General features: G+C 34.6%; 1 long non-coding RNA gene across 1 annotated transcript in view; it reads right to left on the bottom strand.

Moving 5' to 3' along the window:
- Window positions 1–9,431, bottom strand: part of LOC114063879 — a 12,389-nt gene extending 2,958 nt beyond the window's left edge. The window contains exon 1 of the long non-coding RNA XR_003572626.1: window positions 9,421–9,431. This is a non-coding gene — a long non-coding RNA (uncharacterized LOC114063879). The remainder of the gene's footprint in view (window positions 1–9,420) is intronic.
- Window positions 9,432–9,673: the final 242 nt, after the last annotated feature.

Here is a 9,673-nt window from a genome sequence, read left to right as displayed (position 1 = left end):
AGGTATAAGGGTATTGTTTGGTTGTTTTACTTGGTTTCTTTTCCCTTCCTTTTTTTCCCTCGTGTTACGTTAATACACACATACTTAATAAAGGGCTGTTATTTTTCCTTTTTTCCCTTTTCCATAATTTGCTTTCCTTCAATCGGAGTCTCTTAATTTCGAATCTATAATTGCTAGAAAAAAGGTTTGGGTCTTTTTCTCCTAATCCATCCTCAGCAAAGGACCCTTGTCTCAATTAAACTGAGACAATCATTGAAGGCTTTCACATGACGATTTCCATGGCTGGTTTATGATGTCTCCGAGGACAGAGTTTAATTGGTATCTCCAAATGACCTAAGCACATCTAACAGTGAAAAATATTTTCAGATTGCACTCATGTGTGTATCTTTCTTTTTCTTTTCTTTTCTTTTTTTTTTTTTTAATTTTTTTCCTTTTTTTTTTATGATGCAAATCCACTTGGTAACAGGAAACTCACTATTAGCTTTGTCAGCTGAATTGCCATTTCCCATCATTAAAATATAAAATCAAATCAAACAAAAAAAAAACAAACCTAAAATCCTTGCTCTTTGCCAGTAATCCAGAGTCTGACAGACTGTAAATGAGCCCTCTGTTTTTCCAAGCACATCTGTTGCCTTTGTCATGTTAAAACTGATTCCAATTCACTTGCATGCTTTAAAATTTACTGAAGCAGTAGTCATAAAGGACAATTTAGCAGAACCCAACTACCAGACATTATCAGTACGGTGTAACTGTGTCATGTTCATCAGGGTTTTATCCCTTTCATAACCTGCATGAGCTGATCTAGAACAATCTACAAATTGTTGTAATTTAATTGATAAAATTATACTATGCCTTGGCTCCTCAACCTATTTTCTACTAACTTTCCAAAGAACAAGCAACAGAATAAGGCTGAAGAAATTTTAGGTGCAACTAAATTGCCTGGCTTTCTGTATTTGGGTTGCTTTTATTTCTGTTTGGATTTTGGGTGTTTTTTGAAATTCTTGTTTTCTTTTGGTATGGTTTTAAATATTTCTTCCCTTGTAGGGAAATCAGAACTACTTTAAAATTTTATTATTCTTTAAAAATACCTTTGCTAAAGCTACTTAGAGTGTGTGCTTCTAAATTTCAGAATTACCCTTCAATTTATGCAATGTCAAAGTCAAAGCCTTTGTATTTTTACACCCAAACTGACTACACTTAAGAATTTCCTGTTCTGCCTTTTTCTGCCTAGGTGTTCTTCTGACATTGCACAGCGCAAATTTTGAGTAATCACTGCTAAAATCTTCCGTGACACTTGACCCTTTTTAATCCTGTGTTTCGTCAACTTTTTTGCTCTTTCCTCTCCCTGTCAAGACTCAAACAATCATACTCTTCTTACACTCGTGTCTTTACGTGCACTTTTTAGTTCCTGTAGTTGTCTTATTCCACCATTACTTTGTCTATTCATAAAAATTTGCCTTTCAGACTATAAAGAAACTTCTACTAGTTTTTAAAAACAACATCCAAGTTAAAAAAAAAATATAACATGCAATTCATTCCACCAACAACTGGCAATTTAGTAAGTAATAATTTTGGTACCTGCATCATATTTCAAAGAAAGCTGTTGCTTATAAAAAAGGTAATTAATTACAGGATGATTAGGAGGGTAATTTTTTTTTCAGGATATTTTATTCAAGATGGTCAAAATTATGGACAAAAAAAATTAGATTGAAAAAATCCTGGATCATAAAATGCCAGATTTTTCCAGGGATAGCTGTTAGCATGTATAAAAGTCAGGAAAACCATACACACAGAGGCACAAGATAAATCTTAAATGTTTCATCAATTTAACGGCACTTCAAAAAGTAATTTTCAAATAATCTTGGGGAAAAAAAGGAAAAAAATAGGAAAAACAGAAAAAAATAAGACAAAACCAGACATTTAGAGAAGGACAAAAAATATGGTAACGGTTCATCAATTTTGAAAGAAAACAGAAATTAGGGTCCCATTCTCCTTAAAAAGAATAGCACGCACTGTACTGTGCACATCCACAGTACCAGTAGAATAACAAGGTAATGTAACTTAATAATTGAGTAAAGTGGAACATAACTGAGGTTAGGGAAATTGTTAAATCTACTGAAAAGTAAATAAGGAATTATTTATTTACCAGAATAAAGATGCAAACTTAACAAGTCAAAATTCTGAACTTTATCTTTCTTAATTGAATGTTAAACTTATATCAGAACATTTTTGCATGTTCTTCTGCAACTGAAGGCTGAGTCCTCCTCTACTCAAACATGCTGAATAATACATCAGTCCTTGGTCATCCTGGGTCAGTAAAACTATATGGGGGCTAAAATAATATTTACTATGAGAATTGGACTGTTTGAAATATACATGGATACGGAGCTCATTTTAATCTGAATTATAAACTAAAATTTTTTTTGTAAGGTGAAGCATAAGCCTCTACTATACCCTAGAGAATTTAATATAGTTGTATTAACATTTATCTAGTCCTATTAATATTGTCCTAAAAATTAAAATTACCCTATAGAATAAAGCTATTTCAGGCTTCACTCAATGCTCAGAAATTCCCTTTATCTTCTCTTACTTGTTCTGAGAAAATTTTATACATAGTTAAAAAATTGGCAAGAGGCTCTCAAAAATGCATTTATTTTAGTAACATAAATGTCACTCATACCTGCAGTGTAATAGTAATATTCCATGTATGATTATGTAAAGAATAATTTTACATTAATGTAAAACTCCAGTAAAATTCAGACTCTTACTTACATTGTGGTAATCTGAAACCTGAATTTGAATTGAAACAAGGAAGATAAGCAATTTTGGAAACCATGAGAAAAGTTCAAATAAAGCAAAAAAACCCTAGAATTCTCTTGTGGAAATATGTCTATACATAGAAGATTCTCTGCTCCCCTCCTCAACTGCCAGCTCTGCTGCTCTTGACCCATTCATTTTCATCTGTTTTTTCAACTGCCAGCAGAGCATATAAAAAAAAAAATAATTAATGTGTGTTTAGATCATACAGTGCCAGCACATAACTATTTAGAAAGTCTTTTGTGTAAATTGGTCTCTGTAATGTTTTGGGGTTTTTTCGGTTACTGTAATATTTATAGGTTGCTCCATTGACCACTGTGAAATGACTGCACTGTGTTGAGAACTATTGTGAAGCACCACCACAGAAATTGCTGGCAAGACTGAAGAATTTAAAATGGACTGTCACATATCCTCTATGTAAAATATAAAATAAACTAAACCATCAGTTCAAATGGCATCTTTAAATTCTTTACTTATGCAGCCTCTGTGCAGAAGTGATGAAATGATGAAGAATACACAGAATATTTGTAATTTTGTCATTATATATAATCGTGCATCTAAGTGCGCCACTTGAAGTAGCAGAGCACATTTTTTTTGCCATTTTGATAGAAATTACTATTTTATTTTAAAGTAAAAGCTTAGTTTGAACTGAAAAAAGTAACTTTGACAATCAGCAGTGCAATCCCAAGTTTCCTGGTCAACTTCAGAGGAAATTTCAGCAAAGCAGACAAATGAAAAAGGGTAAGGATAATGAACAAAAACTATTTCTTAACTACCAAAAAATACCTTAAACATTACATTTACAGACCAAATTCCTTCATACTTTTTTTGCTCCCTGTCCTAATCAAGCCTCTGCCTCTGAGATCCACAGTGAGACAATTCTGTCTCATCTTGTAAGGCCATTTAGCTCTTTTAGCTCTTACAACTTTCAGGACTCAAAGAGATCATCAGGAACATCTTGTCCAATTTGTTACCTGAGCTATATCACACACACCAGAAATATTTTGTTTGAACAGCAGCACATTTCTTGGTAATGTTCAGTCCTGAGTTTGAAAAGTGCAGCTCAGTGAAACCTATGACATTCCATGACAAGTAATTCTTAAAAGATTCAGCATTACCAATATGACACTTTCTGCTGCCAGCCTGGTTTAATTTTCTGCCTTTGCTTCTGGGCTACACGTGGTCTGTCCAAGTTCAGTTAAAAAAAGTGCATATATTTTCAATTATTTTTTATTTGCAAGACAAAGATTGCACTTAAATTTTATATATCTTATTTTCAGTTTTTCCACTGATACAATATGAATATTTACTCTTTGAAAAAAAAAAAAATTAAAAATTGATGATGAAAACAGTGTGAACTACAGAGAAGAGGTTTATACTGTATATTCAGCTTGCCAATTTTTTCACCGATGATAGAAGAATGAAGTGTTTAAGAATGCAAGGAAAGCCTTGAAGTCCAAGCTATGATTTTAAAAGTATGAAAGTCACATAGTAGAAGAGGAATCTTTGTCTGATACTTTGCAGTAGTTGGACTTTCCTTTTAAAGTGATGTTTAAAGCAGGACAACTTATATGACCTTCTCATGTCTTCCCTTTGTTAACTGTGGAGTGACACCAAGACTGGGTACGGTGTATCTTAGAGAGGAGATGGTGTGGAAAGAAAGATATGGAAGAAATCCCCTCAGAGCTAAGAAATGCTTCAGTGAAAATAATTACCCTTTTTCCTCAGTCAAGACATTGAGATGTTATTATCAACTCTGATTTCAAGAAACTTATCCCCAAGTCTTTAATATAGTATATTAAGATTATATTTTAATTAAGATTATATTTCAATATAGCTATAATTGTCTGCAGGAGTTATTAGAACAGAGAAATTAAACTTCAAATTTTTTTTTCTCATACTACATCAAAATGGAAAAAACAAACAAACAATCAAAACAAATTAAAAAAACCCCACACCTACACCGTAGAAATAAAGGCAGAGTGGCACAACAGAGGAAAGGTGACAGTTTGTCTAATTTGTCTTGGTCATCAGCATGAACATTTTTAAATGTTGCAAAAACAGGCAGTTTGAATTCTAAAATTCAATTTAATAAAGTTTTCACATTAAGTAAAATATTTTACATACCCATTTCTTGAATATAATCAACAAATCTGTCAGGCTTGTCTGCTAGAACTTATATATAAGTAATTTGCAAGAAAATACAGATTGTTCTGGTTTTAGAGCTATAGGACTGATGAACATACATACACTGATGTCTGTCGTATACAAATACATATATAACTAGTAATGGGTTCATTGAACCATTCGCATTCACAGCAACATCCCTGAGTCTAATAACCAAGACTTCAGGTTGCACATTAGTTCATCAAGTTTAAAAAAGTGTAAAAATGTTCCTTTCCCTCTTCCTTGAACTCGTTACCCTGTCCCAGGCAATTGCAAACTTAAAGCAATAATGATGCTTCTACAAAAGTTTTAGGATTAATTAATTTCTGACACAAAGCGATTTGGTGTAAAAAGCATCCCCAATTAAATCTGAGGGATTTTATTTTTTTCAGACAAACTACTTAAGGTTTACGTGTGAAGTAGCTTTTATAATGGTCTAACTAACAAAAAAAATTAGTGCCTTCAGAAAGGTTCAATGAGCAGCTCAGAGCAGAGCTCTGTGGCTGCAGTTATCTATGCACTGTTTTTTCACATTTATTTATGTTGAAATTAAGGGGAATGGGGTGTCAATATCTTTAGTAAGATGGAGCAAGAGTTCTGGTCTCTTCAATTAAAGTTTCAGGACTCTACAGCTCTCATAGAACATTTTTTCTTCTACTTAATTGGTAGGAGAAAATCACTTCACTTTCTTGAATTCTCCCTATTTGTAGGCAGTAATTTTCCTATATATAGAGGAGAATCACTTTCATAGGGCAAAAGACTCAAATATGGAATAAGCATCAAAACTAAGGTGGGGTGTTTTTCATCATATTTTGTTTGTTTGTTTGTTTTAGGGGAAATGTTTGTTTACGATTTTTTCTATTGTTGTTTTGGGGGGTTTTTTGGTCATATTTTGTATACATAGCACTTCTAAGGTTCATCAAAATATTGCAGCCTAGAGCTGCAGGTGACAAAATTTTTTCATAGTTTTATTAAAACAAAGATAGCTGAAAAGGTATAAAACACTACCTTGATTTTTAATAAGACCAATATTCAGACAAGAAGCTTGTGCTTAGGAGTTAAAAAAAAAAAAAAGGCAAGTATTTTTTTCTCATTGCACTTCTAGATTACCTAACACATCTAGTACAACTCCACCTAGAACTGATGGCATTCTGTGATCATTAAAATGCCCTAAACATTTAAAACTAATTTTTTCCTCAAATTCAAAATTTTAATATTTAACACTGCTCATAAAATCTGAAGGTTGAGGAAATGCTGAATCCAAGGAAGGGCTTTTGCTTTCTGCTTGAAATATATGGTTTCATCTGAGAGTTCCTATTCATTTTATGAACAGAAAAAAAAAAGAACAATTGTTCTCATTCACAGTGGAAAGAAAAATTACATTATTTTTTGAAGCCTCTGAGAAAGTTCTGTAGCATTCCAGACAATTAACTATCCCTAACAATCTTCATGATGATCCTCTAAATATTCCATCAAACATAATTTGGTCACAGAGGAAGAATCAGGGAGTTGCTGAACTACATCTTTAATAAATAATGTTCCTGCAAATTTACTCAAGTGTTACTTCAAAAAAGCTCCACATCTTTCATCACACTCATAATCAGTTATCTGCTGAAAATCATAAATAACACAGGTGTACCATTTGCAGGGTTTCACTTGAAAGACTGATGCTGTCAGGGACATAAATTGTGACCAGAATTCTCAGTAAGACTCATAAGGAACAGGCTGACATCACATTGCTATGCTTTAGTATGGAACTGACATTTATATCATTTGTTGCTAAGTGAGAGATGAATCAAAAAAATAAAGGACTAATGATCATTAAACTTCTATGAAAGCTTAAGCCCTTAATAACTGTGTAAGAGAGGTATAGGAAATGCAACACAGCCTGCCCCAAAATATCAGAGATGAGAGGGCAGAGGTTTTCTAGAGAAGAACACCTGAAATCCTGTGTCAAGGACATGAACACAACAGAAAATTATATAAACGTGATGACTTTTTAGTCCCGACGTCAGCCTGTGATTTAGAAATATGGAGAAGCCTTTCTGAGCCCTTTGACATCAACCGAATTCCAAAGATGAGCAAGTTATTGTGTTTTTTTATCCAATATACACAGAAAACAGTCTTTTTTTATGAGCAGAGAAAATCTGATTGAGTGAGGAGGAGACATCCAAACAAACAAACAATGTGAGGAATTATTTTGGCCTTCAGCAAGGAAGCTTGATTTCTATAGCAGAATTAAAATAATAACAAATTAAAATATTTTCAATGTTTAGGCTTAGAATTTTGGACTCATAGGTCATCATTCCCCAGATTTGATTTTCTGAAAATGTCATAGCAGTGGAAAAAAAAAAACAGTAAAAAGGGAACATAAAATCTCTCTCTTTCCCTCTCTCTTTCTCTCTCTGTCTTGTCTCCTATTCTCCCCCACCCACCATGGACTGACTTCTTCAACTTACCTTGGAAAGAAATAGTCTCCTTTAAAGTGAAGAATGTCATGTTTATTGCATCCTTGAAACACTTTCCATAATGTCTGTATCTCAAATCTGAGCAGAGACATCTTCTGTGTTATAGGATATGTGTTGCCTGACTTCCTTTCCCCCGGTTACTCTCAGAAATATAGTCTCCCAAACTTTATAGACAAAAAGGCCCTCCCAAACTTTATAGACATGAAGGCACTTGGTTCAGTCAGGCATGGCCTTTATATGTCCTTTTATTGTCCCACTGCATTAAAAAAAAAAAAGAAAAAAAAAAAAAAAGCAGCTGCGAGAATTTCTTACATAGCTTTCTTGTGATATTTAAGAGTGGTTGTTCATTCAAACTGTTCATTCAAACAAAACAGATTTTGCAATTTCACCCCAACAACTTCAGTTAATACAAAAGTGGCTGCTGGGAACAGAATTTCCATTGTGAGGGAATAACAATTCACTTTCTTTTCCATATTCATGTCTAAAAATCTTGCTTAAATAGTGCTTTCTTCAATGCGCCAAGCAGCAACATATTCAAAGACAGTTGCCTGCTCAGTATTTTCCTCAATCTCGACTTTTGTCTTCTATTAACTGAATAAAAGTTCTGAAAGCCCAACAATCTCTGCTACAATTGTGAAGTGTTCTTCTGACCTAGTAGCAGTGTGTATGTTTAACAAATAAAACTGAATTTTTATTTTTGAAGGATTATAATCATTCAGCAGGAATTGGGTATTTCTTGCTAAATGACAGAAAGTCTATTTGTTAAAAAAAATGGTTTTAAGCAAAAGTGAGAGGGCTTTAAAATGTGAGCATACATATATATACAAATACATATAATAATTATAATGGAGAGAAACTCAGAAGAGTAAGGCAAAAAACAACTATATGAGCATTATATCAGAATTGTCATAGGTTATCTACTGGATTAGAAACTGTACAGAAACTTTGTCCAGAATTTATATGGGCAGGTGGGTTTCACTTGAAAGAGCAAGGCCATTATGCCCTGAGAGATGTCATATATTGAGAAGAGGACCCTGATGGCTGAAGATGGTATCTTTAGGAGAGCAAGCAAAAGTGTTTGAGGAATTGTGGTCTAGTTAATCTCAGTTCTCAAAGCATCCCAACTATGTTTTTTTTAGTCAAATTCCAAAATCATTAGGAAATTAGATAAACAGAAATAGTCAATACAGATTTGCCAGTAATAAATCAATCATGACCACACTGATTGCAAGAGATTCTGATGATGAACAGCAGTAGTACAAAGGTACCATGATTAATAATGTCTTTAATGCTCTCCCAGGGTATTGTTACTTGGAGGTAGTGGAGATATGGACTGAGAAGTCAAACTCTCTAGTGGAAAGAAAACTGCCTGGACCTCCAGGTTCAAATCAGAACTTTGATATCCAGCAGTAGGCCCCTAAGAAGCAAATTATTCCAGGTATTTTCCTTCTGAGGCCAATATGGCTTAATACAGAATCACAGAATCACAGACTGGTTAAGGCTGGAAAAGACCACAGGGGTTCATTGGTCCCAACTCCCTGCTCCAGCAGGGTCATCCCAGAGCACATGGCACAGGATTGCATCCAAATGACTCTGGAATATCCCCAGTAAGGGAGGCTTCACATCCTCTATTGTCTCTGTTCAGTGGTTGATCACTGCACAGCAAAAAAGTTCTTCCTCATGTCCAGATGGAACTTCCTGGGCATCAGTTCATCCCCATTCCTCTTGTCCCATTGCTGTGCTCCCCGAGCAGAGCCTGGTCCAATCCTTTGTCCCCTCCCTGCAGACACTGGCAGACACTGGGGAGGTCCCCTCTCAGTATCTCCTCTGGAGGCTGAACAGCCCCAGCTCCCTCAGCCTTTCCTTGTCTCAGAGATGCTCCAGTCCCTTCAGCATCTCCACAGCCTCTGCTGGACCTGCTCCAGGAACTACATGTCCTTCCTGTCCTGAGGAGCCCAGAGCTGGACACAGCAGGGCAGATGTGTCTCACCAGGGCTGAGCAAGGGGGTGAGATTACGACCTGCTGGAAATGCTCTTCCCAATGTATTCCAGGATCTCATTGATTTTTGCCCCCAGGACCCACTACTGGCTCAGGGATATGTTGCTGTCCAGCAGGAATAGAGAGAGAAAAAGAAATTAAAAGCACATTACATATTTATTTATATTTTTATACATTATATATTTATTTATGTTTATATATGTAATATATTATATGTGTGTGT

The sequence above is a fragment of the Empidonax traillii genome, unplaced genomic scaffold, assembly GCF_003031625.1.
Source record: "Empidonax traillii isolate 1590-97213 ecotype Southwest subspecies unplaced genomic scaffold, ASM303162v1 scaffold497:size1267575, whole genome shotgun sequence".
In the NCBI taxonomy this organism is placed as follows: Eukaryota; Metazoa; Chordata; class Aves; order Passeriformes; family Tyrannidae; genus Empidonax; species Empidonax traillii.
The sequence above is the reverse complement of the archived record's forward strand: the minus strand, read 5'-3'. Positions and strand labels throughout refer to the sequence as shown.